The sequence below is a fragment of the Triturus cristatus genome, chromosome 11 (genome assembly GCF_964204655.1).
Source record: "Triturus cristatus chromosome 11, aTriCri1.1, whole genome shotgun sequence".
NCBI classification, from domain to species: domain Eukaryota; kingdom Metazoa; phylum Chordata; class Amphibia; order Caudata; family Salamandridae; genus Triturus; species Triturus cristatus.
Window position 1 is genome coordinate 1,144,667,002 of NC_140594.1, and position 13,172 is coordinate 1,144,680,173.

Genomic DNA, 13,172 nt, shown 5'->3' on the forward strand with positions numbered 1-13,172 from the left:
GTAAGGTAGCTCACATATCTAATACAACTTTTACTTTGGCAAAGTGGAATGAACAAGGCCTTTCAATTATTGTTTCCACTAACTCATAATAGTGCTCTTAGCCACTTACCTTTGTGCTTGACTTTAAAGAGGTGTTGGTTTCCCCAGTTATTAGGTGTTTCCTGAAACAGGAGCACATGCTCTCTTGATCTTCTGTTCGTGATCGAGGAGGTATTTCAGGCAAGACAAACTTTTCAATGAATGGTGTGTCCATTTTTTTTTTAAATATAATTTTTCCAAATATGTGTAGGATGTGTATCGTGCCCACTCCACTATTACATCATACTATTGCACTACCAAAGGAACATTGGTAAGCATTCAAGAATGGTCCCTCATCAATATGCATTTTTGATAAACCAATAATGTACATTATCCCAATATTAACTGTCCAAATTGTGAGAATTATGTGAATTGGGAGAAATTTCATTTAAGCATTACCGTCTGATCTGTGTACACATACTGAGTCTGAAGTCCAGGCACCCATGAAAGCTTTTACTCCTCCAAGGGTGACTGTTTCGGAGCCACAAGTGTGTGAGCTATAGAGGTCTGAATCCACTAGTAATAGTTAGTTCATGGGAAGCACTTGCCATTTGGTCTACCACACAGCTCGGGAGCATAATTGTAATAAGCTGTGAAGTTGTACCAACTGGTTCAACTAGAACTGTTGGCCAACAAAGTGATTCTTCTATTCCAATCATATTGTGCATGTATGTTCCTACTGCTGCTCTGTAATGGGAGAAGGGATTTCTCTAAGCAGGTGAAATGCTCTTAGAAATAGCAGCTCTGAAAAACGTGTGCAGGTATTATGTTATGTAGTGGAAAGTATGCAAAAAAGGTGATGTATGGAAATCTTATTGATGTCAGCCACTGGTATTTACTCAGGGCTGCATCTTGGTCCATTGTTATTTTGCACACCATGCCACTTCAATTTGGACCCAGCCATTTGCAAATAAGTCTTGAGTTTGCTCCAAAAGAAACAGTTCCAGTCCAAACTACAAGACCAGGTCCACCATGAACCAGAACACAATCACCTCAAGACCATTAGTCGGGTGTAGCTTGGTTCCAGTGGCACAGTGTGCACAGGACCCCCGTCTGGGCATACCCATCCCACTTAGGGCATCGCTCTGAAGTATACAATACAATAGACAGAAATGTGATGGATGGAATTCTTGAATTAATCTTAGCCAGTTGTAATTACTCTGGTCGCATACCAGCACATCTTTATTTTGCACACCATTCCACCTCAGTTTGGTGTAGTGTAGTGGTGAGGAGTCTCCTCACAAAGACAACATGAAATATTGAAGCATCCAGCTTGTCACCGATGTGTGGTTACTTGCGTTGATCTGCCCTGCAGGATAGGAAGAAGAAAACTGATCACATTCAAAGAATTGACACCAAGAAGAACAACTGCAGGTATGTGTTGAATCATGGAAGAAAGACATTTCAAATGCCTGGGGGCTGCACTTAATGTCCTATATCAAACTGTGTCACATAGAATTTAATCAGAGCTGTACATGCTGTCTTTTTGAACTCAAAGTTTATGCTCACGATTTTGAAGGCTGAGTAAAAATGAATTAGAGTCCCCACTATTGCTTAGAATGTAATCCTTCAATGTACTGGACCGAAGGCAACACATGCTGTACTGGGGGAAGTCACCGTCTGAACTAAGCCTGCCTGGCGTGTCTGTGACTATTTTCAAAAAAGGGCCCAATACCGGGTAACTTATGATTCCAGTTCACAATAGATTGTGGTTACATTAGATAATAGGGCCATATCTGCTCTGTAGGTGCAATTCTAGGAGCCTGCTATCTTCTTGCTAAAATCTGACCCAAGTTCAGCAGAAGTCACAATTTCAACTTTATAATTTTGTTAAGAGATATTCAATTCACATAACTGGGGGAAGGGAGCCTTCATAACAGCAGCAGGGGGATGACTGCCCTAATTTCAAATGGCTGCAACAGAGGTGTTTTTTTTCCTTCAGGCAGCCTCCACTAGCGTTGTAACAGCCACCGCACTATGCCATGCCATCTTGCTGGAACTGCTGTCGCAACATGTGGGTGGATTCTCAGTTACCAAATAGCTAGTCTTCCCCACATGCCATTTGTTCTCTGCACATTAGGGCCACCTTTCTGCCCATTCTTTGCAACCCTCCCCCATATACGCCACACTAGTATTCCTGAAGGAAGAGCACCCAAAGACTTTCCCAAAGGACAGGTAGCCTTCTCCCACTCTTATATTAGGACAGGGTGATGTAAGGGTGGATAGATGCCAACACAGTAGGTTTTGTTACATTAGCACTCTCCTCTAAACTGGGCCTTAGGTTCCATGACAATGTTAACCGCATAAAATGTCATGGGTTGTTAACTTTGCATTATCACCCACTCTGCACAGATGAATCTGACTGTACCAATGCATCTTTGCCTTGGTGTAAATGAAGCTGCCAAACAGATGCACTGGATGTTTGGATCAAACTATAGCTTTCACTGTTCTTGTACTTATTTGGCACATAAGTGATTTGTTTGTCTCGCAAACCACTACTCTATGCTCTGAGCTGACAGTAAGCATGTTGATTGAGAGGGGTCTTTTTTTGTGCGATTTTTCAGAGGTCTAAAGAACCATTTATTAGTAGTCCAGAATAGGAGGGTATTCCCCACTGAAATCACACCCATGTGTAACCACATACATTTCCCACAACTGTGCCTTGACTGTCTAGACCAAGCACATACATAGGCAGCCGGTGATTTACTAATGCTCAATCAGCTTTTGCCAGTCTTATAGGCATCCGTACTGATGAGAGTCATAGTACTAGCTTCTCACTATAACCATGCATCACCTGGGTTGGTGTGGATGTTTGGAAGTGCAGTTTATGTTGCACACAAATAATTTTAATCTGGTACACCTCAAAACTCCAATAAAGAGATTTGGGAAGTTAGTGCATTTAACTTGCTGTCTTTATTATTGATAGACACTCTAAATCTTAGTCTTTTTTGTGCCACATTCACAGATGTGAAACTGTTTTAATAAGTCAGCTCTGATACCAGGAGTAATAATTAGACTGCCGCACATTCAGCGCCACTGGAATTATGTGATTTTACCACTGCAATGTTTTCTGCATAGGTATGGAGTCACCACACTTGCCACATAATCCATCAGCTGGTACATGATCTGCATATTTTAACAATTTTTATTTTTTTACCTCAAAAGGTTCAAAAGATACCAAAACCCAGCTGCACGTGTTGCTGCGAAGTAGAAGACCCTCTGCAACAGTTGACTAGTCACCTTTCTATTGCTTAATGTTGTATTTGGGTGCTAAACTAGTTAGCATGTGTAAAAATGACAAAATAATACAATAATATTAACACAAATTGTGCCACATTATGCTGTATAACTTGCATTTTCTAGCTGCATAATTTTGTCAACCCTGTTGAAAAATTTGGTCCATCGGTACTGCAAAATTCCAGTGGCCCTGAATATATTGCAACAAATCCGAAGAGACCACACCGGAGGTCACTTAATTGTAATTTTAAATCAGGTGGAAATTAGAACTGGTAATAACCTTGCTGTAATATCAGCCCACATGGTACTACGTCTGGATTTAAGTTTTCGGGGACTTTGAGGAACACAGTAGGGTAACAACACTGCCATATATTTTTACATTTCTTTTTACCTACCATTCAATTACATGCTTTTTATGTGCAGTGATGCTTGCTGAGATGCAATAAAACTGAATTATGCATGAGGTCTTGCTGCTACAATAAAAATACTGCCAAGTACCAAATAATGTTATTCAGTGTATATGGAATCCTCAATTTACACCTCAAAGAATAAATCTTGGGGGTCCTCATATGAGAGGAACAAACATATTTCAATCCTTCTCTTGAACGACTGATTTTAGCATCTGCAAATCACACTGTTGATATTTCTGTATAATTAGCAACTTCAAATAATAACAAGCATTGTCAAAGACAATTTGTCCAACAACCTCGTGGCTTTGGCAATTCTTGTTTTGTTCTGTCGTGGTTTTCACAAAAGTTTAGTGTTCGGGAAGCTGACGGGCCCTCATCAATCTAAAGAAAAATATTGGCTATAGGCAAAAATGGTCGTAAAAAAGCACACACTGCCATAGTAGTCTCCGACACTGAAGGGAACTAACCTGCGTTTCTTGTGAAAGGGCAGCATGCCATAACTCATAGTGAAGTCAACCATTAACTGAATTAGGCTGACCTATTGCCCATGATGCATGCTAAAATGAGGGGAAGAAAACATCTGAAATGACTCAAGTACATACTAATGGATGAATTCTGGCTGAGAACCCCTAAAAGGAACTATGCTATACACATACTTTTAGTAACATTAAAAGGTCACCACCCCAAAAATGCCAATCGATCTGGCATTGGCTGTAAGCCTCTTTTCTTTCCAAATTCAGTTTTGTGAATCTATATTACAAATAGTAGAGAGGGTTGAAAAGATAAATAAAAAGGGTTGAGAGGATAGAGAGGTTTGCAGAGATAGAGAGGCAGACAGACAGACAGACAGACGGATAGTAGATAGACATATAGATAGATAGATAGATAGATAGATAGATAGATAGATAGATAGATAGATAGATAGATAGATAGATAGATAGATAGATAGATAGATAGATAGATAGATAGATAGATAGATAGATAGATAGATAGATAGATAGATAGATAGATACATGTCTATATTAAGCACAACATGCAAGAAACTGGAAAGTCATACAAGCAGTACATACAGACTAAATTGGTTTACAAGTGTACCTGAAGTCCTCAATTAAAATATATAACAGTGCGGCATAAATTAATAATAGCATTAGCAGGAGACAGGAACCGATAAAGCAAGAATGAACTCAAATTAGGAAGAAAGTTGCCTGCTATCACATAAGGCTCTATACACAAAGGTAACACTAAAGTAAAAACCAATAAACTGGCACTGAGGGGGATTCCCTCGTGTGTGGATGGGCTCCTTATAAATGGGCAAAATGCAATCACTCAAATTGAAGTTAAGCAGTGGCTGAAGTAGGCTGAGACATTGCCTGCATGAGGTATGCTGTAATGGGAGATGTGAATGGCACAACAATGGAGCAGTGGGTGTAGTGAGATGACTGAAAGCCTGTTAAAGTGAGTATATTTTCCATATAACTTTAGTACAATCAAAATGTCTTAGCTAAGGCCAGACCTAAAAAAGAGATCTGGTAGAAGGATTTGATGCTGCAACAATCTTAGCACCCACTTAAAGAAGTGTGGTATTTGTGACATAGATACAATTACGTGCGGTTTTTTGCAGCAGCTGCATAACTTGTGATCCCTGTGGAACAGTCGCTGTTGGGAAGCACTGGAGGTTTGTGAGCTTCGTTCAGCACATCCACCAATCTGTTGGAACACAGAAATCAATGACAAATTCTTCATTAGATTATTAGAATTACTCTGGAGAATATTACAGTACCCACCCATCTAGAGACAGTGACTTCTCTTCCAGGATCTACGACCTCAAATAATATGCATTGACTCGAGGACCTACTTTTGTTTTGGGGAGAAAGTGGCACCTCAATCTCTCACAGGCAGTTTGGGGGAGTGGTATGATTCTTTAGCCAAGGGGCAGAGAATTCAATTTTGAGGTGTCAAAAGTTAAGTTCAGGGTCAGGGGTAATATGCAGAAGGGGCTGTCACAGCAGATGCAGGAGCCCCTTGTGGTGTTCAGAGAGGCAGCACAGAGGATCTCTTAACACATAAGACAGAAATAGGAAAGTAAGTGGGGCCAATCCATTGGGAGGGTGAAGGGAGCATTGCTGATCTGCTCGAACCCGTGCTTGCAGGCCAGGGGATGGAAGAGTGGCGCAGGAGAAGGAGTAAAGAGCTAGGGGAGTGATGAGGGCTGGTGGTGAGATGGCACAAGCCAGAGGACCTTTGTGTATCCCTGGGACCAATAATTACTGGGGAGCCAGTACCCTAATAAATGAGGACAAGTGTTTCAACTATAAAATATTTCAACATTCATACAACTCTAAACAAATTACAGTCTAAATATAATGATTTTTCATTTGAGAAATTATAATTTCAAATTTTAACATACATCCTGCTTATAATTAACAGGATTGTACCCACAACAAGATAAACAACATAAACTCAAGGGCTCTGATAGTTTCAAACAAGAGAATCGTGCTGTTCTTAGGACAAAGTTAATCACTAAAATACTTTTTGAAAACTTTCCAACATCCTGATTGTACTACCGTCTAGCACCTTGACACCGGAATACTTGCAGGCGGGTGCCTTGTCGTGGTGGTGCCCCACGTAATATCAGCACTTCCCAAACTCCAGAATTCAATAAACAGAGTACAGCACTCACAGGGAATATCGTATCAATGTTTTTTTAATCAGTAAACAGACGCGTTTCGGAAGATAAGTTAAATTCTAATCTAAATTACGAAGAACGGTGTATAATATCAAAATAAGGAGAAGACATGAATAATATGCTGATAATGTCTGGTCATCTTGATCCCTCACGGTATATACTTATTGTCACTTTTTAATTTTAAATATTTAAGTGCTGGCCGATCCACAGCTTAATAAGTCTTGTCAATGTGTACAAAATGATGGTGCAATTGTAGGAGTGGTTAATCTACCTCAGGACTGTGATACGCAGAAAATACATTAGCCAGATTTCGCCGATTCATAGCAGAATTTTAATGCACACCAACTCTTATTTTTTCAGTTATTTTTTACTTTAATTCAAGTCTTATTAGTAATGAGTTGGTCTTTATATGACAAAAAACTATTGTGGCACTGTATATGATGTAACGCAAACATTGTTAAAATATGGCCGCCAATGGAAGTGTATTTGTCTTTTTACACATTCCGTTGTCTATGTTGCTGTTCGAGTGACGTGAATGAATTTAAATTGCTCATCACAGTGATCTAATTTAACACTGATGAAGGATTTTCCGAAACGCGTCTGTTTGCTGATTAAAAAAACATCGATACGATATTCCCCGTGAGTGCTGTACTCTGTTGAATTTCGTTGTTTGGGAAGCGCTAAGATATATATATATATAACTAATATATAACTAATGTCACCAAATCTGATTCTGTAATTAGATTGATTACCACCTATAACTCCCAATCCTACCTGTTCAGCCAAATAGTCAGAAAAAGATGGGATATACTACTCCAAGATAAAATACTGAAAGAGATACTAGGTTCTCACCCAGCAATAACATACAGAAAAGGCAGATCCATAAAAGACCAAATAGTGAGAAGTCATATGGAGAACAAACAAACAACTTGGCTGACAAGAAAGGGAGGCTTCCACAAGTGTGGTAAATGTAAAGCTTGTAGTAACAGTAATAATGTGAGAGAAGTGACACTACAAAGAACAAACAGAAAATGGAGTATACGGAGACACTTACAGTGTAACACAGAATTTGTTGTGTATGTCATCACCTGTCCTTGTGACAAGTGGTATATAGGCTCAACTACCTTCCCTGTGAAGAAGAGGATACTCGAACATTGGCGAGCGATTACCAATAAAGACTTCTCCTTCAATACTGCAAGACATTTCAATCAACATCATGATGGAGACTGGACTAAGGCCAAATACTTTGCTTTGGATACTATTCCAAAAAACCCAAGGGGGGGCAACAGAGTCCTGTCCTTGCGAAGATCAGAATCTAAGTTCATTCTCCAAGCTGGCAGTATCGCCCCTATAGGGCTGAACATTGATGAAGAAATGCATGTACATCTCTAAATTTGTTTATTTGGCAAATCTCCTGATATCCCGATAGGAATTCTTGTTCTGTAATGTTTTAAACTCTTTCACCTTTATACACAATGTTTTTTGACTTGCTCAGGTTGTCTTAGAGTTTTGGTTTATCTTTTCTGATATTAGGGTACCATGTGAGAATTAGAATATGGGAAGAAGTGTATATGGCATCTATTGTTCATGGGTCTAAAGAGTAATAGGTGTGAAATTCCTACTAATCATATTTTCTTTCTCTGTTTGTCTCTATATAGATTGGATCGGATGGAGTGAATGTGTCACCAACTACTGTTAAAACCTACGTGCACGGAGAACATGTGTTTACAGTTATAAACACACTCTCCTCTTATAGCTAAATTAGACATCAGATAAGTGGAGTTCACAACCCTATAGAACTGATTACAGAGACTTACGTATGGATAGATTTCTTTTTCAAGGTACTAGACCTGAGATAATCTAATGTATAATTGAATACTAAAGTTGCTTAGATCTCTGAGTTGAGTTGTTTGGTACGCTTTTTACATTTTTTCTGTTCTCAGTACATATATATTTTCAAATGATACATGGTATTCTAGATTCAGGTCCTATACCTAAATTAGTGTTTATAAAGAAAAATTACAAAGTATAATCTGAGCAAGGTTATGTTTATGATGATTTTTTTAAATATACACAAAAATGTTTTGTTACTCACCGAGTCTCTGGATGGTGGTGAAATCCAGAGTCTTTTCTTTATTTTTTTCATTTGGAAAAAAGCACTTAAACCCTTGCATCAGAACCATGGCCATGTGACCAAGAGCTGGATAGCTCGAAACGCGTCTTTTTGTGCCCGTGAATAAAGGATTTACTTGAAGTACTGGATCGGTGTGGCTCCTCGTCTTTAACTTAAAGACTTTCCTGTTCCCTCAGTGGGCCCCCAATAGTGTCCTCAGTTCAAGTACTGCCACCTGTTCCTCTGTTGGCGGTCGCCGTGTATCAGCGATCACAGTCCACTCGTTTTTCGTGGCGGTGCACTCTCCCGACCTGGACAGGCCGGTATTCTATCATCCCAAAAGCGTCCCAATTTCGAGAATGCACTCAGGTACAGGCAGACTTCGTTAAGCACCACAAAGTCTTTATTAGGCTGAACTGACTCGACATCAGGCATTGAAGTTCTGCCCTACGCGTTTCGGAGCCCTGTGCTCCTTGTTCACGGGCTGTTTGTTGAACGGCAAAACGAGCACCAGCGTCATCCTTGTTAAATAACGCCCTCCAATGGGCAAATCAAAGGAGCCTCTTGGGACTTGTAGTGCTCAAAATAGAATCCATGATGAATTTCGCCAAACAACAAAATTAATAAAAATCTCAGACCCTCAGTGGGCCCCCAATAGTGTCCTCAGTTCATGTACTGCCACCTGTTCCTCTGTTGGCGGTCGCCGTGTATCAGCGATCACAGTCCACTCGTTTTTCGTGGCGGTGCACTCTCCCGACCTGGACAGGCCGGTATTATATCATCCCAAAAGCGTCCCAATTTCGAGAATGCACTCAGGTACAGGCAGACTTCGTTATGCACCACAAAGTCTTTATTAGGCTGAACTGACTCGACATCAGGCATATATATCTCACAGCTCCTGGTTTGCACCGACTCAGTGCACTCGCAAACGGGTGCTCCCACGCGGAAGGTTCTTCCGCCATATAGCACTCGTGGGGGTGAGTCCCAACCAAGATTTATTTTCGTGGACTGTGTTACACCAGACGTATTTCGGCAGTTGCCTTTTTCGATGGTAATTGGACACGCTGGAAACGGTCACATTTAAATACACCATGTCGAAAAATCAGAAATATGGTGTATTTAAATGTGACCGTTTCCGGCGCGCCCAATTACCATCGGAAAAGGCAACTGCTGAAACACGTCTGGTGTAACAGAGTCCACGAAAATAAATCCTGGTTGGGACTCACCCCCGTGAGTACTCTGTTTTGTTCGTGACATGGGCAAGGCTGTGAGCTGTTTTATTCATATATATATAGACGCGTTCTGGAGGCTCCTACGTTACAAGTTGGTCCATACGTTACTGGCTTCTGTTTCGGCAGCTGTGGCGACTTTCAAGGTTTTGAATAGTTTGGGTCCACCTACGAGTTCCAGTTTGAGATGGGGCGGTCGTGAGGTGATTTCATTTCACGCTGGGCGGGATGCGTTGACATCTCTGCCCCCGTCGGATGAATTTCTGGACTCAGTGGCTGACGTGGTTTGGGGACCCATGGAAGCAGACATTGGTTGTAAAAGCACTACAGACTGTCCTGCACAAAGCGCTACTATTTGTTTTTATAATACCCCCCTGCACTACCTACCTGGAACCATACTTCATTCTGGGACTTGCAGTTCAGAAGAAGTATGTGAACTGCAATTGGGTGAGCAGATACACATGTTTGGGGGTGGTGCTGGCATTGACCAATGACAACGAACCGGGACTCTTATTATGTGGTGCATTTAGACCTCCTGAGCATTGTTTATGGCACTGAAGAAGGCCGACTGGCCGAAATGCATTCGCCGCAATAAAGCATTTTCCCTGGTTTACCCCTGTGTGGCCTCTACTCTGTCCATGAGGAGGAGGTTTTGGAGATGTTTCACGCGTCAGCCAGAGACGCGTTCTGGAGGCTCCTACGTTACAAGTTGGCCTATACGTTACTGGCTTCTGTTTCGGCAGCTGTGGCGACTTTCAAGGTTTTGAATAGTTTGGGCCCACCTACGAGTTCCAGTTTGAGATGGGGCGGTCGTGAGGTGATTTCATTTCACGCTGGGCGGGATGCGCTGACATCGCTGCCCCCGTCGGATGGATTTCTGGACTCAGTGGCTGACGTGGTTTGGGGACCCATGGAAGCGCTTCTTGCACAACACAACAGGACATTGGTTGTAAAAGCACTACAGACTGTCCTGCACAAAGCGCTACTATTTGTTTTTATAATACCCCCCTGCACTACCTACCTGGAACCATACTGCATTCTGGGACTTGCAGTTCAGAAGAAGTATGTGAACTGCAATTGGGTGAGCAGATACACATGTTTGGGGGTGGTGCTGGCATTGACCAATGACAACGAAGCGGGACTCTTACTATGTGGTGCATTTAGACCTCCTGAGCATTGTTTATGGCACTGAAGAAGGCCGACTGGCCGAAATGCATTCGCCGCAATAAAGCATTTTCCCTGGTTTACCCCTGTGTGGCCTCTACTCTGTCCATGAGGAGGAGGTTTTGGAGATGTTTCACGCGTCAGCCAGAGACGCGTTCTGGAGGCTCCTACGTTACAAGTTGGCCTATACGTTACTGGCTTCTGTTTCGGCAGCTGTGGCGACTTTCAAGGTTTTGAATAGTTTGGGCCCACCTACGAGTTCCAGTTTGAGATGGGGCGGTCGTGAGGTGATTTCATTTCACGCTGGGCGGGATGCGCTGACATCGCTGCCCCCGTCGGATGGATTTCTGGACTCAGTGGCTGACGTGGTTTGGGGACCCATGGAAGCGCTTCTTGCACAACACAACAGGACATTGGTTGTAAAAGCACTACAGACTGTCCTGCACAAAGCGCTACTATTTGTTTTTATAATACCCCCCTGCACTACCTACCTGGAACCATACTGCATTCTGGGACTTGCAGTTCAGAAGAAGTATGTGAACTGCAATTGGGTGAGCAGATACACATGTTTGGGGGTGGTGCTGGCATTGACCAATGACAACGAAGCGGGACTCTTACTATGTGGTGCATTTAGACCTCCTGAGCATTGTTTATGGCACTGAAGAAGGCCGACTGGCCGAAATGCATTCGCCGCAATAAAGCATTTTCCCTGGTTTACCCCTGTGTGGCCTCTACTCTGTCCATGAGGAGGAGGTTTTGGAGATGTTTCACGCGTCAGCCAGAGACGCGTTCTGGAGTCTCCTACGTTACAAGTTGGCCTATACGTTACTGGCTTCTGTTTCGGCAGCTGTGGCGACTTTCAAGGTTTTGAATAGTTTGGGCCCACCTACGAGTTCCAGTTTGAGATGGGGCAGTCGTGAGGTGATTTCATTTCACGCTGGGCGGGATGCGCTGACATCGCTGCCCCCGTCGGATGGATTTCTGGACTCAGTGGCTGACGTGGTTTGGGGACCCATGGAAGCGCTTCTTGCACAACACAACAGGACATTGGTTGTAAAAGCACTACGGACTGTCCTGCACAAAGCGCTACTATTTGTTTTTATAATACCCCCCTGCACTACCTACCTGGAACCATACTGCATTCTGGGACTGGCAGTTCAGAAGAAGTACGTGAACTGCAATTGGGTGAGCAGATACACATGTTTGGGGGATGGTGCTGGCATTGACCAATGACAACGAAGCGGGACTCTTACTAAGTGGTGCATTTAGACCTCCTGAGCATTGTTTATGGCGCTGAAGAAGGCCGACTGGCTGAAATGCATTCGCCGCAATAAAGCGTTTTCCCTGGTTTACCCCTGTGTGGCCTCTACTCTGTCCGTGAGGAGGAGGTTTTGGTCATATATATATATATATATATATCCAAATGAAAATATCAAAGCATCCAGACCACTGCAGTGCAACACCAGGGCACAGACTCCAAAGGCAAAGATATAAATGTGTTTCATTCACACATCAAGGTCCAAATGATGCGTTTCGGCCACCAGACATGTGGCCTTGATCACATAGTGCGCTAGTAGTGAATGAGTGATATATATACAGGAGTGCATATAGGCAGTAGTATTTTTACTATATTGTTTTACATCATGAGTAGGCATTTTACCGCACTAAAACCGGCATGTCACGAGCAGCTCCTTTACTGCTAGCCGCAAGTCAAGTTAGAATGACAGTATGGAGACACAGAGAAAAGACTCTCCTATTGGCATTGCCTCATATTGATGGTGATATATCCGCGCCCTGGAGCTAGCGAGCTGCTTAGGAATGGATTGAAGGCCAGGGTGACGAAATGAGGGTAGCCGTATGTGTTACATCGGGGCCCCGGTTTGGATACTTGTGTATGTTGGAGGCTAGCGGTCACATGTGATTGAAGTCGGAGCATGGGCTCTAAGTTAGCTTGAACATGAGACGGGGAGCCGCAGGCAAGAGAGATACCGGCCGTGTCGACAGGTGATTGTAATCTTATTACAGAAAGTGTCAGAATGCACTTATCCGGCCGGCAGGGATGCCATACATAGTTTAAAAACAAGTGTTGCTAGTGCCAAATGTGTGCAAATATTAAGATCTTATAAGGAGGGACGGGAAGTGAAATTGGGAAGGTGAAGCATAGTGTTCGCAGCATAGGGATGTGCTAAGTGAGTGCCAAATTAAAAAGACGTGGAAAAAAGTGTGTCTGAAATCAGATAACTACCAGAAAGATG

The 13,172-nt window shown here is 42.5% G+C and overlaps 1 protein-coding gene and 1 long non-coding RNA gene across 2 annotated transcripts in view; both read right to left on the reverse strand.

Annotated features, from left to right (window-relative positions):
- The window catches only part of LOC146788598 (tenascin-X-like), a 694,637-nt gene that overhangs the window by 296,601 nt on the left and 384,864 nt on the right, over positions 1 to 13,172 (reverse strand). The gene's annotated exons all lie outside the window — the stretch shown is intronic.
- LOC146788599 (uncharacterized) overlaps positions 1 to 13,172 on the reverse strand; it is a 117,407-nt gene that overhangs the window by 2,898 nt on the left and 101,337 nt on the right. Inside the window, exons 2-3 of the long non-coding RNA XR_014970874.1 lie at positions 5,331 to 5,432; positions 110 to 1,387 (exon numbers count right to left, since the gene is read on the reverse strand). This is a non-coding gene — a long non-coding RNA (uncharacterized LOC146788599). The remainder of the gene's footprint in view (positions 1 to 109; positions 1,388 to 5,330; positions 5,433 to 13,172) is intronic.